This window comes from Canis aureus, chromosome 11 (assembly GCF_053574225.1).
Source record: "Canis aureus isolate CA01 chromosome 11, VMU_Caureus_v.1.0, whole genome shotgun sequence".
In the NCBI taxonomy this organism is placed as follows: Eukaryota; Metazoa; Chordata; class Mammalia; order Carnivora; family Canidae; genus Canis; species Canis aureus.
The window spans coordinates 45,095,108-45,113,411 of record NC_135621.1 but is presented as its reverse complement, the minus strand read 5'-3'; the positions used below and the strand labels follow the sequence as shown (position 1 = coordinate 45,113,411).

At 39.5% G+C, this 18,304-nt stretch overlaps 1 protein-coding gene across 5 annotated transcripts in view; it reads left to right on the top strand.

Moving 5' to 3' along the window:
- Positions 1-18,304, top strand: part of NMS (neuromedin S) — a 49,619-nt gene that overhangs the window by 16,674 nt on the left and 14,641 nt on the right. For 2 of the 5 annotated variants that reach the window (XM_077915024.1, XM_077915020.1), the window contains exons 3-4: positions 3,225-13,759; positions 14,325-14,494. The exons of 2 other annotated variants lie outside the window; for them this stretch is intronic. The gene's annotated coding sequence lies outside the window, so the exon portion shown is untranslated. The remainder of the gene's footprint in view (positions 1-3,224; positions 13,760-14,324; positions 14,495-18,304) is intronic. One more of the 5 variants, XM_077915022.1, reaches the window with a different exon arrangement.

Here is an 18,304-nt window from a genome sequence, read left to right as displayed (position 1 = left end):
GATCACCAGGTTCTAGACATCTCAACGCCAAGGCCCCCTGTCTCCAAGAAGTAACACTTGGGCCTCTGTATTTGTTCTAACAAGTTCCTGGATTCCTGAGAGGACGTATGCACCAGACTACAATCCCCAATAAAAAGCCCCAGACCCCAAACAAAGATCAGACTCATGCTCTTTTCCTTTCTGAGTCTTCTGGATATTCCATCTATATCTCCCTTTTCTATATATGTTCAAAAAAACTCTGCTCTCATTTCCTGTTGGCTCAAGTTTGATTTCCACCCTTTGTGAAGCCAAGGACCCTCTTGGCTGGTCCTGCAGGACCCCATCTGGGTCCCTGGACCTGGCCTGCTGGCGTCAATAACCCAATGCTTGTTCAGTTCGATTTGTTCTGTTTAATTTCTTTCATCTTGGGGAGTGTGTCAGCATAATTCTGTGACCATCAGAACAATATTCACACAATTTCCCAAATCGTTTTTTACTTAAAATATATCTAACAAAACATCTTTTGGTATTGAATCTTATGAAATGGCTTTGATCAGGAGAGTGGAGTAACCCAATCGGGTGGAGGCCACTAACACAGGTAGTGAAAGGATTCACCCAAGGCAGAACAAAGGAGATAAAAATTTATTGAATCCACTGCAAGGGAGCAGTGGACAGGATAGCCGAGACTGTCAGCCAGAAAGCAGTGGTCGGGGGCTGTAGTTGTGGGAGAGAGCGAAGACATATGGGAACCTATGGAACTTTCTGCTATCACTCAATAAACTTTGCATTACTGGCCACTGTCTGGTCTACCTCTTCATTCTTCGAACAGTATGACCAAGAACCATGGGCACTAATGGAAATCCTGAAACATAGACGTACTTGACTCATGGCACCAATGGGATAAAAACTGGTCCAGTTAATTGCAGTACAAAGTTTTTAGGAAGGAACAGGACTTGGTCTTGGTTGTTGGAAATCAGAAAATTTGCTTCAGAAGACAACATTTTGCAGTCCCTTGATTCAGCAATTCCATATCTAGGAATTTGGTCACAAGAAATAACTATTTATATGTGTGAAGATTTAACTTTAAGGATGTCCATCATAATGTTGTTTAGAATTCTATAAAAACTGCAAATAAGCCTAGATATTCTCAATTAGGTAATAGAAGTTTACTATATTGGAATATGATAAAGCTAAAAATGATGCTTCTGATAAATATATCATGATATAGAAAACATTCATAGTATATTTTAAAAAGAAAAATATGATATATGATGTAATTCAATTTTTTAAAAAGGGCACATGGTATATTATATACTGTATGCATTGATAAAATACCAGAAGAGATAGATATGTGATGTTGACAGTGGTTACCTCTTGGAGTGGGGATTATAGGTGATTATATTTTCTTTTGGCTTCTCTGCAGTTTAAAATAACTTCTAAAGAAAAGTCCATGCTTCATGTTTGTAATATAGAAAAATAGAAGCTATTGCTTTAGAGCAATTGAGAAATGAATGAATATGGACTCTTGCTGTGAGAATTTCCAGATACCTGACATTGAGTGACATTTTAAAAAGTGTTTCTTTTTTTCTTTTTTCTTTGAGAGAGAGAGAGAGAGAGAGAGAGAGAGAGAGAAAGCACACAAGCAAGGGTGAGGAGCAGAGAGAGAAGGACAAGCAGACTCTGCACTGAGCATGGAGCCTGATATAGAGCTCAGTCTAATGACCTGAGATCATGACCTGAGCCGAAATCACGAGTCAGGCACTTAAGTGACTAAGCCACTTAGGCACCCCAAGTGTTTAATTCTTTTTGAATTACCTTGTCCGTAGGCATAGATGGGAGGGTGTTTGATGGAATGTTAACCAAGACTATGGTTATGGAAGGTGGAAAAATCTGGATATTCCCATCAGAGTTCAATCAGAGAAGCACACCAGTAGGAGTGATAAATAATATGGATTTTACTACAGGGATTTGGCCTTACACAATTGTGGGAGCTAATTAAACAGCTTACACACAGAGGTTGCCTCTGTATCTGGAGCTGGGCCTGATGTCACTAGGGAAGGCAGTCAGGAAAGAAAGTGCATGAAATGAGAGCAAGGACAAGCTGGAACCTGCAAGGATGAACTAAAATCCATATCAGTCCCTTACTGCCTTCGTTCTTCTTCTTTTTTTATTTATTTTTTTTTATTTTTGCCTTCGTTCTTCTGACTTCACTGACGACCTGAAGAAGAATCTTGTGCCCATTGTCACAAAGCTAGTGTGCCCCTTGCAGGAGATAGAAAGCCCAGAAGCCTAGGGAGGAATGCAACTGGGGTTGGAAGAGCTGTGGGTCTGACTGCTGCCTCACACCAGTCAGGGGGAATCTGCAGTGTCAGTCATGGTCTGCAACCACACCAGACTCTTACAAACCAGGTAGAGATACACAGTTGACCCTTGAACAACATGAGTTGTTCCACCATCCTATTTGGGTCTCCAAACCTCTCTAAGATAAAAAAAGAAACAGCACTAGCCTCCTTTTTGCTTTGTATCTATAGGGGTAAAGATTAGAAAGACTAGACCTAAAATTATTGTGTGAATGTTAGGATTAATTTTGTATAATCATTTTAAGTTTTATGTTCATTGCTTTCTGACATAGACCTTCCTATAGATGTACCGCTTACTGTTAAGGCAACTATTAAAATATATAAAATATATAAAATATTTAGATTTGATAGAAAGAAGCTAATGTGTATCAGCCAAGAATAACTCATAAGAGTATGTCAATATTCCTAACAAGCAAATGAACACCTTGAGGTTTTATCTTCATTGATAGGAAAACGATGATAGTATGTCTCTTATCTGCGTACTAAAACAATAATTTACAACTCTCTCTTCCACTGAGCTTCTGGTCAACAGCAGGTAATTAGTAGTTTTTTTAAAAAAAGATTTTATTTATTTATTTATTCATGAAAGACAGAAAGAGAGGCAGAGACACAGGCAGAGGGAGAAGCAGGCTCCATGCAGGGAGCCTGATGTGGGACTCAATCCCAGGACCATGGGATCACTCAACCACTGAAGCACCCAGGCATCCTGGCTATTAGTAGTTAAGTTTTGCCTTTTATAGTAATGCTGCCCACTAAGCCTAAAAACTACATTGTCATGTGTTGAGTCACTACTGTGTATCATGCCCTGGCCAAATACCTTTAATACATAGTATTTAGTTTTCTCTCTAACTCTACAAGATAAATATTCATATTTCTATTTTACAGATGAGATGATGAAGCCTCAAAAAAGTTAGGTGATTTCCTCAAGGCTACAAAACTCATAAGTTGTGTAGCTGGAATTTGGACAGTTCTGTATGATGCCCAAACTTTGCCTTTATCTTCAGGACTCAAGTGTGGTCCACACACCGGCAGCACCAGCATCTGCAAGCTATTGGAATCTTGGGTCATACCCAGATTTACCGGATCAAAATCTACAGTATAACAAGATCAGCAAGTAATCTGCCTTCGTGTTAAAGTTTGAGAAGCACTGTTATGCATACAGTACTATTCTCCACAAAATGGTGTGGGGAGGTCAGATAATTTTATATTCAGTGTTGAAATTCATTATTTGCTAGACTTGATAGGAAAGTGGCCTAGTTGATTTTCAGTGATTAACCTAAGCTTTCAGAACAGCTTCTATTTCCCCTGTGTGCTCAGAGTAGCATCCCTATCACACAAATTTATGTTGAGGTTACATAATTGAAGGTTCCACGGACATAAGCAACATGGTGATTGAATTTCCTTTTAGGGAGGTGTCTGTGTTCTTCTTCTTATCTGTTAATATGATGGATTATCTAAGAACTTGCAAATGGAACAGACCGCTATAGAAAAAGAATTCATCAAAGAAGATAAAGCACAACTCAAGAAATTATTTAACCCACCATCCCTCCAATCCCAAACTCCTGAGGGTGTTTGCATTTTAAAAGAGGAGCTTGGGAATCAAATGAATCTATAACAGTTGATAATTTGCTGCAGCATATGTTTTTTGAGAAGATGGAAACATATTCTTTGTGTCCTTAGCTTTCCTCTTTTAGCTCCAGGCTCCAAGCTCCAAATTTTAGTGCCATTAGAGCAATAGGATCAGAGATTGGCACTTCTCTTCTCAAAGTTTAAGAGTAGCCTAAGAGTAGAAGGTCCATTTAGTTTGCTCCTGTGGGATAGTCACCAAATGAAGTTATTTTCACATATAACCAACATAGATCATGCCAACTTTAATACGAAGAGCACATTTCTAACTAGTATCCGTACAATCCTCCAGGCTCTGCCTCCATCCCCCCTTTCTAGCCTCACTTCCTTAGTTTAGCATTTCCTTTTCATCCTGGCTGCACCAGCCACGTGAACCCTCTACTTTGTACTAATTCCAAGGCTTGCTTCTGATTCTCTTTCCACCTGAAATGTCTTCTCTCTTATGTTTCCTCTTGCCCAAATCCTACTCATTCTTCATGCCCAATGTCAGCCATGACACACATCTTTCTTGGTACATGTTAGCTAGAAACTCTAAACCTGGGGCACCTGGGTGGCTCAGTGGTTGAGCATCTGTCTTTGGGTCAGGTTGTGATCCTGGGGGTCTGGATTGAGTCCTGCATTGGGCTCCCTGCAGGGAGCTGCTTTTTCCCTCTGCCTGTGTCTCTGCCTCTCTGTCTCTCATGAATAAAAAAATAATAATAAAGGAAAAGAAACTCTAAACCCTAAAGGGTTTATTTTCTCTCTAGTGGGACACTTACACTTTCCATCTCCACATAATATTTATCTGAGACTTTCCCTGCCCTGTTAGACTGTAAATACCCTGAAAGAAGGATCCTTGTCTTAAGATCTAAGCATCCCCACAAATGCCTCATACAATACCTGCGACATCAGCCCTCAATAAATACTTCTTTCTTTCCTTCCTTCCTGGCTGATGATGTTAAATGCCTTTTACCTGTGGGACACCTGGGTGGCTCAGTTGGTTAAGTGTCTGCCATCAACTCAGGTCATGATCCTGGGATCCTGGGATGGAGCCCCACATCAGGCTCCCTGTTCAGTAGGGAGCCTCCATCTCCTTCTGCCTGTCGCTCTGCCTACTTCTGCTTGTGCTCTCTGTCACATAAATAAAATCTTTTTCTAAAAACCCCAAACCTTTCATATGCTTAACTGGATCTGTATACTCTCTTCATTGAAATGACTCTTCAAATCTTTTGTCCATTTTCTAACTGGATATTTTTTATTGTTGAGTTTTGAGTGTTCTATATATATGTTAGATATTTTGTTAGAGTCTTATAGATCCCTGAGGCTCTGCTCTTTTTTTTTTTTCTTTTTTTAAGTCTATTTTCTTTCTGTTTTTCTGATTGGGTAATTTCTATCATTGTATTTTTTCAGTTCACTGATTCCTTTTTCCCCTTCATCCAGTGAGTTTTCAATTTTGGTTATCACGTTTTTCAGTTCTGAAATTTCTATTTGCCTTTTATATATATCCTTTATTTCTTTTTTGAGGCTTTCTATTTCTTTCTTGAGACTCTGTTTTGGTTTTATTTATTTATTTCAGATGTGTTTGTAACTGCTTGTTTAAGCATTTTTATGATAGCTGCTTTGTATGATCTTTGTATGATCATCTTTGTATGATCATCTTAACACCTTTGTCATCTTGGTATTAGGATCTGTTGCCTTTTCTTTTCATTCAGTTGAGGTCTTCCCGGTTCTTAGAATGATACTGAGGCCAGATCACAAGTGCTGGTATAAATAAGAGGACTGTTGAGAATGGTGACCTCACTTGGCTTGGGTTGCTTTCTCTCTTATTTGCTACTGAGCCAGTCAATGACCAGGACAAAGGATCATAGGAGGTTAAGGGCATGCTTTTGAAGAAACAGCTCTCCAAAATCTCCTTTGTTTTGTGTCTGAATATTGGGGGGTCTCAGTAGCCTGTGGGGTGAGAAAAGTCCCAGAGGCTGCAGAATCGAGGTGGCCTGCCTTTTATATCATCTCGGAGGTTGAAAGGGCTTTGTTGGGGGGGAATGTCACATCAACACTTAAGGATGACCCTGTGATCTCATGAAGATATTGGTACAACTCATATCTTCTATTCTATTTCTAATTGGGCCTCCTTGAGATTTCAGTGCCATGAGACAACACACAACTCCATTTACTGACCAGTCCTTCCCCATGATTGGTAACATCTCCCACATCAAATACCCCTAAAAGCCAGTGTCTCTCTGTGAATACAATAGCTAATATAATCATTTATGTAAAACAGACAACTTCAAATGTTAGCATCTTGATTTTGGTTTGTGGATTCTAAATGTCCAAAGTCTAAATGCTTCAGAGCTGAAGTGAAAGAAATCGAAATCCTCATTTTCCTTTGGATGACACGTTCCAGTTTTTAAAGATTCATAACACAATCCAGAGCCTTTTATACAGATGCCTAATAGTATGGCATGGGCTTGGGACTTGGAGTTGTGCCTTCTGATAAATACAGTGGTATCAGATATAGCTGGGTAATTATAATTGCAATAATCCGCAGTAGGGAACTAAGTCAGCCCATGAATTGGTCAGCAAACTCTCCACAAAGAAAATTATTAGCATGAGAAGTGCAGGAATAAATGTGTGGGTATAGTCCAGTTTAATTTCCTGTGAACTGATTGCTTCCTTGGTAGCAGTCAGTATATGTGCCTCAATGCCTTCTGGGAAGCATGCTGCTATGGTGTCATGATGGATATTAAAAACACAGAATCCTGAGGAAGAATATTGCTACATGGTATTAAAATATGGCTCTGGGATGAAAAAAAATAAGCTTGTGACATCTGACTAATAGGGAGATGGAGCATAGTGAGAATCATTCATAGTGGGTCATAAAATGAAAAGGCCAGGATGCCCACTGAGCAGAGCAGCCAGCAATACTCGGGTGTTGTTTGCATACTGCTTCCCTAAATGACAAATTGCAGTCATCAAAGGCTTTGCAAAACTTTCCATTCACCAGGGCTGCTTAGGCAAGTGCACAAATGATATTTTTACATATACAGATGGCCGTGCACAGATCATATGGGCGCCAGCAGCTGTGATGGGACCGGGCTGTGGCACGGATCACCCAAGACATTCCACATGGCTTCTGGGGAATTCTCTATTACTTATTTTGGGCATAAGATTTATTTTTGTAAGAGTTTTTCAAGAACCAATATACATATAACTTTGCATGTCCTGAGCATTTCTATGGTGTTGGAGAATGGAGAGTCCAGGATCATGCCGGCTAGAGATAGAAGGCAGAAAGAGCCCAAAATGGGCTGAGAATGAGCACTTGAGCAAAAAAGAGAAAATGCCTAGTTCTGCTGAACTGAGATTCTCAACCTAGAGTCTGAACCCATAGGCAATTGTTCTCAAACTCAGACTGGTATAGAATCCTCTGGATTTGTTTAAAATCCAGTTTGTTTGCAATGCAGATTCCTATGCCCCACAACCAGTGATTCAGACTCAGAGTCTGGAATGGGACCCACAAACCTGTGCACCCCAGGTATTTCTGAAATGTGTGGTCTGGGGACTATATTCAGAGGAAACCCTTTACTGCTGGTGGGTAATTGTTTGTGGTGGGGGTTCATGAAAAAGGACTATGGAAAAGAGTCATGCTCCTGAACCCCCAAAACAGTATGAAAACTTGAGCATCCATATGTGCCTGGGCATTTTTCAAAGATGAAAATCCATACCTTTCCTCACATATTCAGAAGGATCCATGTCCCCTCAGAAGTTACAAACCGTGACAGCATACAGTTTCCACGAAGCTAATGATCAGATCTCTATTTCTACAGAAGGCATTTAACTTCTCTCCACCTCCAACCTCAGATAACTCACCCAGACCCATCTAGCATCTCAGAATTATGAACATACTTGGCTTGACAGAGTTTTGGTCAGAGAATGGCTGGGTCTCTGTGACTCTGTTGTCACTATTGGGAAAGTGCTCAAAGAGACATCCCACTGAGATGGATAAGCAGCTTGTCTCTGCAAACAAAGATAGCAGTGCAATTCTGTGCACAAAACAGCCTTGCTAATGGCTCACAAAGATAGCCTGAGGAGCATGGAGTTCCCCCAGGTGCTGGTTTTCCTCAGTCAAGGCCTGGGAAAGGACCCTTAGAGTCAAAGGTCTGATTAGAAGGTCTTTCTAGTCCTCTGGCTTCGGTTCCAGAGCCCCCTCCACAGCTCCTTGAGCTTCCAGAACCTTCCTCTCACGGTGGGCTGAAGAACAGTAACAGTAACACAGTAACAGTAACAGAGGGCATCCATATTGACCATGCTAACCTTAACTCTGCCCTTGGATATTTTTTTCCATTTACTACATGACTTCTCAAGCATTTATTACTATTAATTTGCATGAATTATTCTTTCAAACTCTATTTAAACAAGATAAAAGATTCATAGAGTTTAATTTTATTATTATTATGTTCTTACTTTTGCATGAATGAGAGATGAGAGAAGTGTCCATAACCCTCTCCTGACTTAGGAGACTCACCAATATGTATGCCTTTCAGGAAAACATGTCTCAAATGGAACAAGACTCGAGCCACATGTTTTTATTTTTTATTTTTTTATTTTTTAAAGATTTTATTTATTTATTCATGAGAGACACAGATTGAGAGAGAGAGAGGCAGAGACACAGGTAGAGGAAGAAGCAGGCTCCATGCAGGGAGCCCGATGTGGGACTCGATCCCAGGTCTCCAGGATCACGCCCTGGGCCGAAGGCGGGCAGCAAACCACTAAGCCACCCATGGATTCCCGCCACATGTTTTTAAACAAGACCAATGAGCATTACCACCTTTGTGAAAGCTATGGTTACATCCACAAGCCGTAGCAACAATCTCCAAAATTCAGATGTTTTATTACTCCTGAGTTAGAAATAACATTAATGAGCATAGGTAAAGACGTCAAAGAATATTTCTTTGTGTTTTTGTTTTGTTTCATGTAGAAGATCTATTTTTTTTCTTGACTAGCTGAGATTTCTCTCACCTGCAGTTAGAAGGATCTGTTATTTCAAGACTTTGATTTTCTTTACTTAGCACTATGAAAAATAATGCAAACCTGCTTTGATGATATATTTAAAAAACGATAGAGCAGGAAAAAGCAAAAAGAGAATTTAACAAGTGGAGTGTGAGGTCTAGCAGCTAGCTTACCCTTTCTAGCTCACTGCTTCTTCCCACCAGGCTCCAACTAGGTAATGTGGCCTCGTCTTTACATAGAAAGCAGAGGTTCCCCATCATGTGACCTGGTCAAATTCCTTCCTACCACCTCCAGATCTCTCTGTGTCTTTGCCTTCCTCCCTCTTGTTTCAGGGGTAGAAGACTCATCTCTCCTCTTGGGTTATGATTATTTCCCTCTCGATTATTCCATGACTTTGACTCTTCGCTTCCCGGTCTCCCCACTTCCTCTCCTCTGCCTGTCTGCATGCTCATGTCTCCCTCACCCTTCATTTATTATAAAGCGTCCCTGGTTCCCAAGCCCTCCACCTCCTGTCCTTCCTGAAAGGCTGGTCTGTATCTGCTTCCTCTGCACACCCTCAGCCCAGCCCCTATTGACACTGCTCACCAGTGACACCCTAACTGCTCCCCTCCTGCAGGGCGCTTTCCCTGATGATGGCTTCTTGGCTTCTGCTCAAGCCCTGATGTTTGCCAGGGTCTCATGTTCCTTCACTCCCTTCATATTCCCAGAGCGATCGCGTTTTCTCTGGTGACATCAGCCACCACACACGTGCTCCTGATGATTAAATCTACACACATGACTTCAGTTTCCTTCTTAAGCACGAGCCACTCATCTCCAGCTACGTCCTGGACACCTCCATTTGCGTCCTCCACAGGCATATGTCCCACACATCAACCCACTGTTTTCTCTCCATTCCCAGTCTCCGTGAAGGCGGCCACTCTCTGTTCTGGCGTCATAGGCCTAACCCCTTGGAGGCCTCTCCTGCTCCTTCCTTTCCTTTAGCCTCCAGATAATCATCCCCAATTCTTGTGGATTCTCCAGTTAAAATGTCTGAGTCCACCCCCTCCTTTCCGTTCCTGCTGACACTACCTTGGGACTGGTCCTCACTATTTTTCACTTGCAGATGCTTCCTGATAGATTTCCATTTTAGGTCTCACCTCTCGCTTAAGCTTCTCTCTATAGCCACAGCTGGGGGAGATCCCAACACCCCCTGCTTTTAATCTTTCATGACTTCCTGAAACACAATACATCCCACACCTGAAATGCCATATCGGGCTCTCCAGTACAGCATTTCCATGTCTCTAACCAGTGTGATCCTCTCCCTCTCGCTTCCCTTCCCTATCAGAAGTGAGGCCAAGTTCTAACATCAGAGGTACCCAGCTGGTGGCAGGCACTCTGTTTGCAGATGGGGAGAGTGAGCTTATAAAAACGACACCATTCATTTCCTACACTCTCTCCAAGTCTGCAGCCTGACAACCTGTTTCCATTTCACTCATCTTTCTGTTTCCCTTAACATCTTTGTCATTGTCAAAGGAACCTTCCAAAAGATGCCACAACTATCTCTCCTCCCATTCCAGCTATTAGCCACGCTTCTGTCACAGCCTCTGGAAACACCAAACTTCACTTTTGCCTGATGTTTTCCCACCAATGTATCTTTCATATGGCTAATCCCCCTCCACTGCCTGCCAAACCTACTTTGTCTTCAAAACCCCTGTTGAAGCCAGCTCCACTGTAGAGTGTTCCCTGCTTCCCCTGCAATGGATGCCCTTCTTTCATGCTCTCATAGAGAATTATTGATGCGTTTGCCTTTCCTGCTACACCGGGACCTCCTTGAGTTTCTTACTCATCTTCCTATCTTTGGTGCCTGGCATCTAGTTGGAGTTCCCCAAATGTATAAAGAAATGAATGAGTGAACGAGTGAATGACTACCATTGTTCCAGGTGCCATGGGCAGACAGGGCAGTGGAATTAACTAATAAATGGTGAGTTTGGGAGGAGGAGACACTGTTTCCAGTTGCTCCATGTTCCAAGCAAGAGTCATCCTTTCTTTCCTGCTCTGGTCATCCTCCCCTCTCCTTCAGCTCCTGAATCATCAGGCTAGAAGGACTTGTGTGCCTGCCCACAGCAAATTGACTCATCGCACCCACCCACCCCAGTCACCTGTCCCGAAGGCACTAGAGTCAGTACCTAGTCAATATCAGATCTGGTCTGATCTCCTGAGGCTGTCCTGGGGTGGGTGAGCTGTTTGTTTATATTTTCTTATGTTCATTTATTTTAATTGGCTGCCATGAAACTTCTCCTTCTTTTTGAAATTTGTCCTTATATAGAACTCCACTGGACATAAGCCATTGTCTTTTCTATTGATTGCCATTCCTATCTACTCTTTATTGCTTGCTCAATTTACTTTGCTCTTTATTGCTTGCTCAATTTACTTTGCTCAAAGTATGATTTTCATCTATACTCTTCCATTAGTCTCTATTTACAAACACTGGCAATTTACTCTTCTCTGTTAAATGTTTCCCATCTCATACCTCTGAACCTTCACCTATGTGTGTGCTAGAGATCCTTTCTTGCTTCGCTCCTGTGCCTACGCTTCAAATAGAGATATTATATTTTCATTTCATCCTAGTTTCTGCCTGCCTAGACGTGATCTTTCATCCTTTCAAGCCGTGAGAGCTTTCCTCTCCATTTATTCATCCAATACATATTGAGTGTTGAGTCACATAATTTTTGTATGGAATTAGCACCAAACTAGAGAGAAAAAAAAAGAAATCACTCTAGTTATCTTAAACAGGAATTTAATTTAGTGACTTGGTTACAAAAGTACTGGAAGGAGTAGAATGGCTAAAGTTAAAAACAAACCATCTCAAGTGTTGACAAGAATGTGGAGCAACTAGAATTCTCATGTACTGCTGGTGAGAATGTAAAACTACCCTATAATCCAGTCATTCCCAGATTAGGTATTTCCCCAAGAGAAATGAAAGCAGATTTCATACACAGACTCGTACACAAGTGACCTAGCAGCTTTATTTGTAACAGCTCAAAACTGGAAACAAACAAATGTCCATCAAAAGGTGAATGAAGAGGCGCCTTGGTGGCTCAGTCTGTTGAGTGTCCAACTCTTGATTTCGTCTCAGGTCATGATCCCAGGGTCATGAGATCAAGGTCCAGGTGGGACTCTGTGCTGAGCATGGAGCCTGCTTAAGATTTTCTCTCTCCCTCTGACCCCCTTTCTGCACATATGTACTCTTTCTCTGTTTAAAAAAAAAATTGGTGAATGAAAACACAAACTGTGATACATATATACAACAGAATATTCTTCAGCAACAAAAAAGGAATGAATGATTAAAATATGCAACATGGGTCAGTTTAATTATGCTAATTAAAAGAATTTAAATTAAGGAAAAGGAAATACATACTGTATGATTCTATTTATATAAAATACTAGAAAATGCAAGCTATGATGACAGAAAGCAGAGCTGTGGTGGGGGAAGAAGAGGGAGAGATTACAAAGGAGCATGAGAAACTTTTGGAGCATGGGAAATAACAAGTTATTTTTACTGTGATGATGGTATCACAGCATATACTTATATTAAAGTTTATCAGATTATGTAGTTTGAATACATTTGATATATCTCAACAAAACCGTAAACAAATAATCTCAAAAGGAGTCTGGAATTGAAAAGTGGTGACATAACCCAGAGATTAGCAACTGCATAAAGCCCCTGTCTACCCCTAGGATTGGAGGAACATAAGGAAAAATGGTATTCCCAGAGCCCATGTTCCTTGGCCACTAAGACTAATGGGGTCTCTACTAAAACTGCTCTTTCAACTACCACCTCTACTTCTCTCCAAGAAGCCAGGAGCACACATTCTTATTACACCTAGGGAGTGTGAAGTCATGTGTAAGTGCTGGTGCTTGTGGAGTGCCCGTGGAGCCCAGGAGAGCTGCCTCTGCTGGAGGCATCACCAAAAGCAGAAAAGAAAAAATGGCTCTCCCTTCCATCTTCCAAACTCTTCCCATCCTCCTCTCCTATTGACAGAAGCTAACAGGAAGCTGGCTGAGAAGAGTGTTGACTTTATAGCCTTCTAGCTCTTCATGATCAGAGGGTAATAAGGAAAGGCATTTATGGAGTTGAAAGCCAATGGACAAGTAACTGGCTCAACTGTCTAATATATCACTCTTGGCAAAGGAAAATATGTAGTAAGTAAAGCCACAGTTCTTACTGTCATGGATTTTGTCTATTAGCATATGCTGGTTCCCCTGAGGTTACACGCTCTCCCATCCCCTGCCTCCACTAAGTAGCTCACCATAAGTGCAGATGTAAAGGCCAAGAGAAAAGTACAGGCTACAGGCACAGAAAGTGGGAAGAAAAGAGAGGGTGTGTTCAGGTGAGTGGAGACAGTGCTAAAGATGTGGGAGGATGGCCTTTTCTGTCACCAAACAGCTTTTTGGGGGTTTAACAGCCAGCCTCTCAAATAAACCTGTCACTACTTTCTGTGAAATCCTGCTAGGAATAGAAGCCCTCAAACATTAATCCTTGTACCTGCATCTCAATTTGCTGTAGACTCAGAGGGCTCTTGAAGGACCCTCTGGATGCCACTGAAGAACTCAGAAAGTTATGCTTTGAACACAGGAACATATAATCAATTTTGAAATTACATTTTTTATATCCTATAGATTAAAGTCCAGTTCCTTAAAAGCCTGCTGAGTTTTTTCATAATAACCAATTACAAAGTGGGAGCTAAGCTGATGTGGAAAGGGGGAGGAATTTTTAGTGTAATTCTCAGCATTCGCTTCTGCTTCAGATGGTGTGGGAGCTCCACATGGTGAGTTCATATATTTTTTAAAAAGATATCTCATTAAATTGGCTTGGCACTGACAAATCCACTGGTCACAACCTCTTCAATAATGTCTAACAAAGGAAACACTTTGGAAAAATAAATGTAATGAAATAAAGAAAGAAGTTGCTTTTTCATATATGTAAGTTCAGATGTTTAAATATGAACCCATATACTAACAATAGTGTTTGGAGTTTGTTACATTTTTAAGATTTAATTTTACTTATACAGGTAATTTACAATCAGCCAATGTGATCATTAAAAAGTATAGATAACGTAAAAGGTTTTTATGACCCCCTCACAATCTTGTTTCTCTAGAACCACTGCTATTTGTGTGTTTGTGTCATATCCCAACCCTTTTTCTTTGCATTACCTACATATGCACTCATAGAATTGCGTCTGCTATTTTGAAAAAAATTATCCCGAAGTGGAAATCTGTAGATTGCAAAATTGGCTGTATACTTTTCAGCTACTTTTATTGAAAGAGGGAGTTTATTTTCCCACCCCTTGATTCCAGCTTGCTTTGTGACTTGCTTTGATTGTTCTAATGCAGAAGGGATGTTGTGCCAGACCCAAACCTAGAGGCCTCATCGCTTTTACTCTCACTGCCCTGGAACTTTGAAACCAGCATGGGAACAATTCTGGACTAGCCATCTGGAGACTGAGACCACATGGAAAGAGGTCCCAGGCACCCCAGTCTATTTACCAGATGAATGTAAATGTGTAAGTGATTAGCTGAGCCCAGCCCAAACCATAAGAATCACCCAGTTGAGTCCAGCCTGAATTACTGACCTGCATTTTAAGTTAAATAAATGGTTGTTTTTAAACAGCTAAGTGTGAGGATGGGTTTTATTATGAGCAGAAGCAAGCTGATACTAGACCATATAGTATGTAGTTCTATAACTTTTTTTCTTTACTACATTACAAAGAATTTGACTTGTCAATACATAAAGATCCATCTTCTTCTTTTTAAGAGTTGTATACATTTCTATATTATGAATTATCTACAGTTTATTATTTTCTCAGTCACACATTTAGGTTGTGCCTGCCTGCCTCCTTCCTTCTCTCTGTCCCCCCATTTTTTCTATATTTTAAGCATCTCTATAGTTGTTTTATACTTACCTTACTCCGCCTTTTCTCTGCTAATATTGGTTATCTTTTTCATGACATTTTTAAAATACAATAAAATTTATCAGTCTTTTTCTTAATGGCCTCCCCACTCTAAATTTTGCTCAAGAGCAATTTTCCAATCAAATATATACTCTATTTTTTCTAATACAGAATTTTATGTGAGTGTCTATGTGCATGTGTGGGTGTGTTAGGCTTAATTCATGAATCTTCTGAAATTCATTTGAATTTATAGTGTGAAATAGGGAATTTTTTTGTCAACTGGATAGCCAATTGTTCTAAACGCCACTTAGAGTAGTTCATCATTTTGTACTGATTTGAAATACCACCTTTACTTTGTATGTAAATGATCTGCTTCAAGACTCTATTCCATTAATCTATTTATTTGCCTGTTACCAGATCAGTAGCAAAATTACTACTACAATGTAACAATTACTGCTGCCTTCTAGTAGTTTTGACATTGGCAAAATATCTTTCTTTTTTTTTTCAAAAATGTCTTGAATATTCTTCAATATTCTCTCAAAATAATTTCAGAATCAGCTTTAAAATTCCATGAAAAAAGTCATTTCAGAATTTTAATAAGGCTGACATTAACTTTATAATCTGCCATCCATTGAACTTTTAACAAACACTGACTCCTGTTGTCAGTGATCATGATATGCCTTTCCTGTTTTTTTTTAAAGATTTAATTTATTTATTTGAGAGAGACAGACTGAGAGGGAGCACAAGCAGGAGGAGAGGCAGAGGGAGAAGGTGAAGCAGACTCCCTGCTGAGCAGAGAGCCCAACACGGGGCTCAATCTCAGGACCTTGAGATCATGACCTGAGCTGAAAGCAGACACTTAACTGACTGAGCCACCCAGACACCCCATGATATGCCTTTTTCCTTATTCATATATTTCTTATGTCCTTCAGTAATGTTTTACAGTTTTCTTTTTTAATATATTGCATACTTATTCTTTGGTTTAGTCCTCAGAATGACATTTTTTTAAAGCCATTTACATTTAAAAATACATTTTAAATTTTATTTTTGCTCATGTTTGAGAAAATTATTCCTGAAAATTTTCTTTAAATTTTAGCATTTTGGTAAGCTGAATTCTAATAATTTGTCATTTGATTCCTTTGGATTTTCTGGGTAGATAATCATGTCATTTAAAACCATGAGAGTTTTGGGGCTCCTTGGTGGCTCAGTGGTTGAGCATCTGCCTTTGGCTCAGGTGGTAATCCTGGAGGTACCAGGGTTGAGTCCCACATCAGGCTCCGTACTCAGGGGGGAACCTATTTCTCCTTCTGTCTATGTCTCTGCCTCTCTCTCTGTGTCTCTCAAGAATAAATAAATAAAATCTTAAAAACAAAAACAAAAACAAAAAACCCATGAGACTTTCTTTTATTTTACCTTTAATTTCCTTCTTCTTCTTCTTCTTCTTCTTCTTCTTCTTCTTCTTCTTCTTCTTCTTCTTCTTCTTCTTCTTTCTTCTTCTTCCTCTTCTTCTTCTTCTTCTTCTTCTTCTTCTTCTTCTTCTTCTTCTTCTTCTTCTTCTTCTTCTTCTTCTTCTTCTTCTTCTTCTTCTTCTTCTTCTTCTTCTTTTTTCTGGTACTGAATTGGCTAAAACCCCCTGTGTGTTCATATTCGTCAGCTCAGGCTATCATAACTGAAGACTACAGTCTGGGTGGCTTAAACAACAAAAATGTATTTTCTCACAGTTTGGAGTCTGGAAGTCCAAGATGAAGGTGCCAAAAAGATCATTTCCAATGGGACCTCATTTGTCAACTTGCAGACAGTGACTTCTCACTGTGTCCTCTCCTGGCCCTTTCTTTGTGTGCACTAAGAGAGAGAGTTCTGGTGTCACTTCTTTTTCTTCTAAAGCTACCAGCCCTCAAAGAGTAGGCCTCTATCCTTATGCTTCATTTAACCTTAATTATCTCCTTAAAGGCCAAATCTCCAAATATAGTTACACAGGGGATCAGGGCTTCAACATATTTCATTTCTGGGATATCAACATAATCGCATTTCTGCATTAGCATTAAAAACTATTATTTTAGGGGCAACTGGCTGGCTAAGTTGGTAAGGCATGTAACTTGATCTTGGGGTTGTGAGTTAAGCCCCACGTTGGATGTAAAGGTTACTTAGAAATAAAATTGTTGAAAAAAATAATGGTTTCAAAAATGTTTTATTTTCTGTTCTGAATATCTGAGAAATAATGAGTGTACAGTGTACAGAAGAAGCAAAATCAATTTGCTTCAGAGTTATCACATAGGTTTACTTGAAAAATAAATCAGAGTTATCACATAGGTTTACTTGAAAAATATGTTTGTACTTAGAGTACCTAGTTCATGGTAGAGAGAAACCAACTGTTTAAAAAATACCTAGTGATTGACAGTAGAACTGCCACAAACCTTTGCTATTATATGTGTGTTGTGTTTAAAATGTCCATAAATAAGGATGTTTAATACCATATAGATAGATGGTTTATATTCAAAAAGCAATCATTCATTTTTAACTAGTCGTCTATAAAGACTTGGAGTTGGACAATGGGTGCATTTCAATAAAAAGGCATCATCTCTTCCTGCTGCCTGAAGATCTTAGATTATTCTTCTTGTACTAAAGTGGTAAATACTGTAACAAATAGAAATCTCTATTTCTTGCTATCTCACGGAAGTAGACAAAATTTTATGGCTATACAGTAGCTTATAATTCCCACCGTCTTATGACTTAGAATTTTTTAGCAAAATACCACATTTTAAGTCATAAATAGTCCATTCTGACCCACACCCACCCAAAATTATTCTTAAAACTTTCATTCATTGAAAACAATGATATAAGATGACTTAGATAAAGGATTAACCTGTTTTAAGCACATTGTAAACATTCAAAAATTGTTAGTTACCTTCTAACCCTTAAGAGCAAAAATTAAAGATATGCATAATGAAAAAAGATATTTATTTGCTATATGCTTTATATAGGTTACACTTTCTGCAAGACAGCAAACTTCATTCTTTCTCCTTCCTTCTATCCCATATCCAATCTCAAGTAGGCTCTTTAAAAATTTTTTATTATTGCAGTATAGTTGACATACTATTATATTAGTGTCAGGTGTATAACATAGTGATTTGACAACTTTATACCTTACACCATGTTCACCATGGTACCATCTGTCATCATATGACATTACAATATTATTCACTATATTCCTTATGCTATACTTTTCATCCTGTGACTTATTTATTTTATAATTGGAAGTTTGTATTGTAAGATTAATTCTCTTTACCTGTTTCTCCCATTCCTTCACCCTCCTCCCTTGTGGCAACCACCAGTTTGTTCTCTGTATTTATGAATCTGTCTGTTTCTGGGTTTTGTTGTGGCTATTGTTGTTTGTTTGCTTTTTTGTTTTATAGATTTCACATA